Source organism: Scyliorhinus torazame, chromosome 1 (assembly GCF_047496885.1).
Source record: "Scyliorhinus torazame isolate Kashiwa2021f chromosome 1, sScyTor2.1, whole genome shotgun sequence".
Classification (NCBI taxonomy): Eukaryota; Metazoa; Chordata; class Chondrichthyes; order Carcharhiniformes; family Scyliorhinidae; genus Scyliorhinus; species Scyliorhinus torazame.
Window position 1 is genome coordinate 126,805,990 of NC_092707.1, and position 9,161 is coordinate 126,815,150.

A 9,161-nucleotide genomic window follows, 5' to 3' on the forward strand; every position below is an offset into this window, starting at 1 on the left:
CCCTTGTCCCCCCCCGTCCGTCCCCCCCACCTAGCTAGGCGCTCCCTCCCTGCCAGGAGGTACGTCACAGCACCCCTTGCTGTCTTTCTTCCTGTGCTAGCTATCCCTGATGGTGTGGTGGCTCCCCTCCTGGGGCTGATCTTACCCTTAACTTATGCTCTCTGTCTAACTGCATCCTCTGCCTGTACCTCACCCTGACCTGCATTCCCCTATCCTCGTCCTTCCGTGACCCGGTCTTTCTGATCAGAGCGATGCAGCACAGTCCCGTGTAAACATATCAAGTGCCTAAGAAGTCTCTACCTTTTTCGATTTCCTTCTCTGTTCTGCCTTCATCACTGCCTCTCCTGCCCCTTGTCCAGACAGTTTGTCCGTCCAAATTCATTTGCCTTCACCGGGGTGGTAAAGTAATGCTCCTTGTTCTGGATGTTACCCAGGGCCTGGCTGGGAATAGCATTCCGAATTGCACCCCGTACAGGGCTGATTTTGCCTGATTAAATTCGACCCTGCATTTTGCCAAGTCCGCCCCAATGTCCTGATATACTCGGATATTGTGCCGTAACCTGGTACTCGCCTTGGTCTGACTTGCCCACTTCAGGATCTTCTCCCGATCCTGGTATCGATGCAGCTTCGCGATGACTGTCCTCGGTTGTTCCCCTGCCTTGAGTTTTGGCCTGAGCGACCTGTTCGCTATGTCGATCTGTGGGGGGTTGGGGAAGTTGTCTTTCCCAACTAGGTTGCCCAGCATTTGGCCGACATAGCTCGTTGGATCCCTGCCCTCAATACACTCTGGCAGGCTCACAATTCGAATGTTCTGGCGTTGGGACCTGTTTTCTTGGTCCTCGACTTTCCCTTTTAAGTTCCCTTGGGCCGCCAACCTTTTAACTTCTACCTGTTGGGCAATGATCCTGTCGCTCTGGTCCGTTGAGGATTTCTCTAATTCATGGAATGTTGTTTCCTGTGCTTCCACCTTCTTCCCAAATCCATCAATTGATTTTTGCAGTGGCCATTGCCTCTGTCACCGCCACCTTGACCCTGATCTGGATTTTTACCTTTATCGCCTCTTTCATGACGGTCAGTTCCTTCATAAGGAATGCCTTCCATTCATCTCCAGGTGGTGGGGGGGAAGCTGATGCTCGGGGTGTCGGCCTCCATGTCTCCTGGGTGACCGAGGCCCCCTCGTCTCGTGGGTCTGCCGGCTCGTCCGCCTGCTTCTCGAGGCCTTTTCCACCACTTCAGTCGGCCTTTTGACCCGTCAAGCTCCTATTCGCTGCATTCTGGTTCTATTCCTTCCTTTTCTCAGTTAGGCTAAGTTGCTTTTGAATTTTCGGGCAAAATCCACCTAATTTAGTTCTGGTCTGGAGGAGAGCTACCTGATGTGTGTCCACTCAACACATCACCGTCCGCGGTGGCATAATTAATAACCCACACCTCAAGTAATCAATTCGTGCTCCTTTGTTCCTGTTTTTCAGTTTCTTCTTCATGGATTGTTCATCAGAGGCCTTGGAGTTCACACCAGCAGTGCTGGCAGCTACAAAACGGAGGAAACGCTCTCACGCCCAGAACATGTGTTGTCAGTGGACAACCTGCTCTCTGCCACCGCTCCAGGCAGGAAGACTCCAGTGATTTAATAAAAATTCTGCTCCTGGGTCAGCACGCTGATGTCGGGAGAAGGCGTTCCGTGCAGCTTGGCTCTGGGCCTGTGCCTGCGCGGAACAGCCGGCATTCTAAAAGCCGGACGGGGTCGGCATTTTAAATTTAGCACCTCTTCCTGCGATCGGGAACGGCGCGATGCATGACCCCATGACCCTCTCGGTACCCGCCAGCGACCCTGGGGTTGAAAATGACTGCCTTAAGTGATAAACTAATATGTGACCGAACAACAATGCCTAGAAGGATGTTTACAGCTGTGTGTGTTTCAAAATGAAGTTTTTCAAGTCTCCAGTACTGGCTTGTTAAATGTGTGGTGTACTAGAAACCAGACACATGACCTGAGGCAAAACATTTGGCTCTGGGTAACAACACAACCACTTTTGCCAGCACAGAACGATTTTGGCCTATATTGCAGGTTGAAACCAAGGGCTTGGAGGAAAATAAAACTGGTAGAAATAGTTCTCCCTTCCCTGCAGAGAGCTGGGAGCTGGACTGTTTTCGTATCCAGCCATCTAACAACAGGAATTGTGGCTCAAATATAACAGAAAGCTAATCCTTTCCCAACACAACAAGAACAAAATATTTTCACACATAAATCAATGCAAAATAGAATATGGAACACACAGTTTAAGAAGCTGATTGTCTCTTTAAAGCTCTGCTGACAAATGATTTTATAAATCGAAGCATAGAGTACAAGAGCAAGGACTTTATAATAGACCTTTACTAAATACTGATTTGGTCTCAACTGTTCTGGGCACCGCACTTAAAAAAAAATATGACGGCTACAGAGTATAAAAAAGTTGAGAATGGTTGTGGGGACGAGAGGCTACAGTTACACGGAAAGAGTGGAGAAACTGGGGCTGTTCTCCTTAGAGCACAGAAGGTTGAGAGGAGATTTTATGGAAGGTGCTCAAAATCATGAGGGGTCTGGACTGAGTAGGTAGAGAGAAAGTCAATTTAAAATGATTGCCAAAAGAATAAAAAGCGACACCAGGATGAATATTTTTCAACAGTGGTTAGGATCAGGAATGCACAGTCTGAAAGTGAGTTAAGGGGGGTTTAAGCAGCAGCTGTTATAAATATCAGAGGCTTCCTCAAAAGCCAAGTACACTTCAAAGGGTCTCAAAACCCTTGACAGCCTATGAAATGCATATCTTCCATTAAATTTCATACAGCAATACGTTGCATTAGCCAGTGATTGATAGTCTTATTACTTCAGAGACTTGGTCGATTGTTCATCTATCTTTCCCTTCATGCTTGAAGGCACCATGCGTACCCTGCCTTGTTGCTAAACACAATGTTTATAAACACTCTTGCTATGATTGACAGTTCATAATCATCACCACATCAAAAGTATCTAAGTGCTTTCTGTTGTTGCATTGTGGGGGGAGGAGCGCTTTCCGATGGACTTTGGAGGCAACCTCAGGTATGCACCGACTTCCTTGACCCACCATGAACTCCATCGCGTCAGGTTCACACTTGGGAAAGCTTTCACCAAATCCTGCCGGGAGGATTATCCGCTGTGGGGGTCGGTGCATAATGGGAGGGAAGGGGTGTGGAGACTTTGCCCTTGGGTTGCGGGCCAAGGCTGGGCAGTGCATTCTCCAGCATGAATCCCTCTCCCCTACCCCCAACACACATAAGGGGAAGCCCCCATTCACCAATGGAGAAAGTTGCCCCCTCGCAGTGCTCCCTGGAACTGTTCTCCGACAGTGCCAGGAGACAGTGCCAAGGGATCCTGACAGGGGGCACTGCCCAGCCTCGAAAACCAGTAGTGATTCCACCGGTATGACATCACAGTGGCAGGAGTGAGCATCTAACGTGCCGGGAAGCAATGTCGTTAAGCTATATTGATATTAAATACATTTAAATCTATGGAAATCAGTTCATATCCTTTCTGGGTGTGAACCTGATTACGTCACCAATGGGGGTATGACGAGGAATGCAAACAGATCTCGCTGCCACAAATCCCATTATGGTCCCTGCGGCGAACGGGCCCTGAAAATCACGCCCATTAATGTTTTTTCTATAAAAACTGTTGCATCTAGCACCATAAAATACTATTAAAGAAAATAAAATGTTCACAATTCACTTGAAGCTTGAAACTTTTGAGTGGTTCACGTTTATAAAGTTTCATGATGAAATACAAGAGCAGGGATGTACTGTTGAGGCTGTATAATGCTCTGGTCAAACCCTTTTGGAGTATTGTGAGCAGTTTTGGCCCTGTATCTAAGGAAGGATGAGCTGGCCTTGGTAAGGATCCCGAAGAGGTTCACAAGAATAATCCTTGGAATGAAGAGCTTGTCATATGAGGAGCGGTTGCGGACTCTGGGTCAGTACTCGTTGGAGTTTAGAAGGATGAGGGGGGATCTTATTGAAACTTACAGGATACTGAGAGACCTAGATAGAGTGGACGTGGAGAGGATGTTTCCACTTGTAGGAAAAACTAGAGCCCTTGGCCACAGCCTCAGACTGAAGGGACAATCCTTAAAAACTGAGATGAGGAGGAATTTCTTCATCAAGAGGGTAGTGAATCCATGGAACTCTTTGCCACAGAAGGCTGTGGCGGCCAAATCACAGAATCACAAAGTCCTACAGTGCAGAAGAGGTCCTTCAGCCCATCGAGTCTGCACCGATCCTGACCTGCCCACCTAATCCCTCATCAGCACTTGGTCCATACCCTTGAATATTATGGTGTACCAAGTATTCATCCATGTACGTTTTAAAGGATGTGAGGCATCCCGCCTCTACCCCCCTACCAGGCAGTGCATTCCAGACCGTCACCACTCTCTGGGTGAAAAAGCTTTCTCTCAAATCCATCAAAACCTCCCACCCCTCACTTTGAACTTGTGTCCCCTCATAACTGACCCTTCAACTAGGGAGAACGGCTGCTCCCTATCCACCCTGTCCATGCCCCTCATAATCTTGTAAACCTCGATCAAGTCACCCCTCAGTCTTCTCTGCGCTAGAGAAAACAACCCAAGCCTATCCCACCTCTCTTTATAACTTAAATGTTCCATCCCAGGCAACATTCTGGTGAATCTTCTCTACACCCCTCCAGTGCAATCACATCCTTCCTATAATGTGGTGACCTGAATTGGACACAGTACTCCAGCTGTGACCTCACCAAAAGTCTATACAGCTCCATCATGACCTCCCTGCTGTTGTAATCTATGCCCCGATTGATAAAAACAAATGCCTTTTTCACCACCCTATTAACCTGCTCTTCCGTCTTCAGAGATCTATGGACAAACACGCCACAGTCCCTTTGTTCTTCCCAGTGTCAGATCTTTCAAAGTATACTAGTTATTAAATTATTCCTTCCAAAGTGTATCATCTCACACTTTTCAGGGTTAAATTCCACCTGCCACTTATCCGCCCATTTGACCAACTCATCTATATCTTCCTGTAACCCAAGAGACTCAGCCTCACTGTTAACCACCCGGCCAATCTTTGTGTCATTCGCAAACCTATTGATCCATAGTTATCTATGTAATTTATATATACGACAAACGATAGGGAGCCCAGAAGGATCCCTGAGGTACGCCACTGGTCACTGGATTTAGACACTAAAGCAGCCATCAATTATCGCCCTCTGTCTCCTACCGCTAAGCCAATTAGGAATCCACCTTATCAAATCATCCTGTATCCCATGAGTTGGATGATCAGCCATGATCGTGATAAATGGCGGAGCAGGCTCGAAGAGCCAAAAGGCTTCCTCCTGCTCCTTCTCCTATCTTCCATGTTAACTGCACTACCCTATCTATAACCTGGTTACATGCTCAAAAAATTCAATCAAATCTGTTAGGCATGATCTCCCTCTGACATAGCCATGCTGACTATCCCTGCTCAAACCTTGCCTCTCCAAGTGAAGATAGATTCTCTCCTTCAGAATCTTCTCCAGTAGTTTCCCAACTACTGACATGAGACTCACTAGTCTGTAGTTCCCTGGCTTTTCTCTACAACCTTTCTTAAATAATGGGACCACATTAACTGTTCTCCAGTCCTCTGGCACCTCTCCCATGGCCAGAGAAGAATTAAAAATTTGGGTCAGAGCTCCAGCAATCTCCTCCCTCGCCTCCCACAGCAGCCTGTGACACAATTCATCCGGACCTGGAGATTTGTCCATGTTTGAGCCCACCAATACCTCCAATATCTTGTCATTCCCTATGACAATTTGTTCAAGAACCTCACAATCTGTCTCCCCGAGTTCCATAACTACCTCCTCATTCTCTTGGGTGAAGACAGATGTGAAATATTCATTCAACACACCCCACCAATGTCCTCTAGCTCCACCCACAGATTTTCCCCTTTCCCTGGTTATCCTCTTACCATTGATGTACTTATAGAATATCTTGGGATTTTGTCTACTTTTACCAGCCAGAGCTTTCTTATATCCCCTCTTTGCTCTCCTAATTGATTTCTTAAGCTCCATCCTGTACTTTCTGTACTCCACTAATGCCTCTGCAGACTTGCTCCCCTTAAACTTGTTAAAAGCCTTTCTTTTCCTTCTCATCGCATCCTGAATTTCTCTGGTCATCCATGGCTTTCTGGGTCTGTTACATCTTCCTATTACCCTAGAGGGAACATATTAGGACTGTACCCTCCCCATTTCACCTTTGAACGCTCCCCACTGCTCTTCTGTAGGTTTCCCCACAAGTAACTCTTTCCAGTCTACCTTGGCCAGATCCTGCCTTATTTTGTTAAAATCTACTCTCCCCCAATCAAAAACCTGTTTTTGCAACTTGTCGATTTCTTTTTCCATAACAACTTTAAATTGAACCATGTTGTGTTTGCTATCACTAAATGCTCCCCCACCAACACATCAACCACCTGTCTGGCTGAGTGTCGTTAAGACAGGGATAGATAGGTTCTTTATTAATAAGGGGATCAGGGGTTATGGGGAGAAAGTAGGAGAATGGGGATGAGAAACATATCAGCCATAATTGAATGGTGGAGCAGACTCGATGAGCCGAGTGACCTAATTTGGCTCCTGTGTCTTGCGGTCTTATGGTCTAAATAACAATTAAGCTCTGACTGACCCTAACCTGTACTGTAAAGGCATAGCTTCTCTGAGCATCAGAATACTACATTATGCATTGTATGTTATAATAGTCCGGTCCATCGCTTCTCGGCCTTTTGGCTAAGATCAAGTGTCTGTAGATTGAGCCTTTGGGTTCAGATCTGGTATGTCTCTCTTGTGGGGACCATAAATTTGATTCAATTTGAATTCATTTTTTGGAGCAGGCGAGGTGCTGGATTAGGGGTTCGCCCCTGACCCACACTCTGAGCCCTGGCTTGGTAACTCAGAAAAGGAAAAATAAATTAAAAAAAAAAAATAAAAAAAAAAAAAAAAATAGTCCGTTCTTTGTAAAACCATGGGCGAAATTCTCCGTATTCAGCGCGATATCCGCCGACCGATGCCAAAAACGGCGCAAATCAGTCCGGCATCGCGCCGGCCCAAAGGTGCGGAATCCTCCGCATCTTGAGCGGCCGAGCCCTAACCTTGAGGGGCTAGGCCCGCGCCAGACTGATTTCCGCCCCGCCAGCTGGCGCAAAAGCCTTTGGTGCCCCGCCAGCTGGCGCAGAAATGACATTGCCGGGCAGCGCATGCGCAGGAGCGTCAGTGGCCACTTACGGCATCCCCGCGCATGCGCAATGGAGGGGGTCTCGTCCGCCTCCGCCATGGTGGAGACAATGGCGAAGGCGGAAGGAAAAGAGTGCCCCCACGGCACAGGACCGCCCGCGGATTGGTGGGCCCCAGTCGCGGGCCAGGCCACCGTGGGGGCACCCCCCGGGGCCAGATCGACCACAGAGCCCGCCCGCGCCGCCTTGTCCCGCCGGTAAGAGAGGTGGTTCAATCCACGCCGGCGGGACAGGCGTTCCAGCAGCGGGACTTCGGCCCATCTGGGCCGGAGAATCGCCGGGGGGGGGGGCCCGGCAACCGGCGCGGCGCGATTCCCGCCCCCCGCCGAATCCCCGGTGCCGGAGAATTCGGCAACCGTCGGGGGCGGGATTCACGACAGCCCCCGGCGATTCTCCGACCCGGCGGGGGGTCAGAGAATCCCGCCCCATATCCTCAAACCTATTATGAGTATTGTCCCGGGGAGCTGTTAATGTGTCTTTATAATAAAGACCTCTTGCCAAGCATGCACTTCCTGTTTTCAAACACACCTCCTGCCTGATAATCTCATCATGCCTGGTAATGTCTATCATCATTTTTATTTTCAATGTAAGGGCAGCACGATGGCGCAGTGGTTAGCATTGCTGCCTCATGGCGCTGATGTCCCATGTTCGATCCCAGCCCTGGGTCACTGTTCATGTGGAGTTTGCACATTTTCCCCGTGTTTGCGTGGGTTTCACCCCCACAACCCAAAGATGTGCAAGGTAGGTGGATTGAACATGCTAAATTTCCCCTTGTTTGGAAAAAATGAATTGGAACTCTAAATTTTTTATTTTTAAAAAAATTATTTGGGATGTGACTATTCCTGGGTTTCACCGTTTGAAGTTATGGGTCACTTACTGTATGGGTCACTCAATATTAGGTTGTGTAATGTGGTCTCTGAACTTATTCGCTCGGTTCTCCTGTCATTAATTGTAAGTTGCTTCCTATATTTTAACAATAATTTTCCAAAATTAATTTATTTTTGCATTTTTTAAAGTTACTTAATGGGCCGTGGGCTTTGCTGGCTAGACCAGCATTTGTTGCCCATTCCGAATTTATCTTGAGAAGGTGGTGTTGAGCCACCTTCTTGAACCACTGCACGTTGTAGCTACACCCACGGTGCTGTTAGGGAGGCAGTTCCAGGATTTTCAACCAGCGACTGGGAAGGAACGGCGGCGTAGTTCCAAGTCACGATGGTGAGTGACTTGGAGGGGAACCTGCAGCTGGTGGTGTCCCTCTGTATCCGCTGCCCTTGTCCTTCTATGTGGTAGAGGTCGCGAGTTTGGAAGGTTCTGTCAAAGATGCCTTGGTGAGTTGCTGCTGTGCATCTTGTAGATGGTACACACTGCTGCCACTGTGTGTCAGAATTGGCATTTCCTGCACAAATTATAAACCAGTCTTCAGCACACCAGCACAAATAAAATAATAAATTAAATCAGGTTTCAGTGAATGAATCGTTTAAATTGTGGCTGAGGAAACCTACTTAGCTTGAAGAGGAGCTTGCCAGAAAATACATTAATAAAGCGTGACTGAGACAAACACATGCTAAATGCATTATTCTGCAGCTAAGTTAAACTAATATTTTTTGGGGGCACAAGGTCTTAAACTGGTAAGAAAATAGAACTTGAGGTTAATCAGGGAGACAGTGAGAGAGAGCGACAGTCACTGTTCTCATGAACGGAAATGAGTCTGCTAACTTGTCAACAATGAATGGCCAGAAGTGGTTTTCCAGTCAATCTTTAAAGTTCTTGAACAGAATTAATTAAAATGTATCCTCCACAACTAACATGTGTGGTTAAACATTCTCACAATTCAAATTCAAGAAAGGCTTATAGGCCTGGCCTGC

General features: G+C 47.5%; 1 non-coding gene across 1 annotated transcript; it reads left to right on the forward strand.

Annotated features, from left to right (window-relative positions):
* Positions 1 to 6,773: 6,773 nt before the first annotated feature.
* On the forward strand, positions 6,774 to 6,968 carry LOC140430220 (U2 spliceosomal RNA). Its single transcript, XR_011949366.1, has one exon. It is a non-coding gene; the product is annotated as a U2 spliceosomal RNA (small nuclear RNA).
* The last annotated feature ends 2,193 nt before the right edge of the window (positions 6,969 to 9,161 follow it).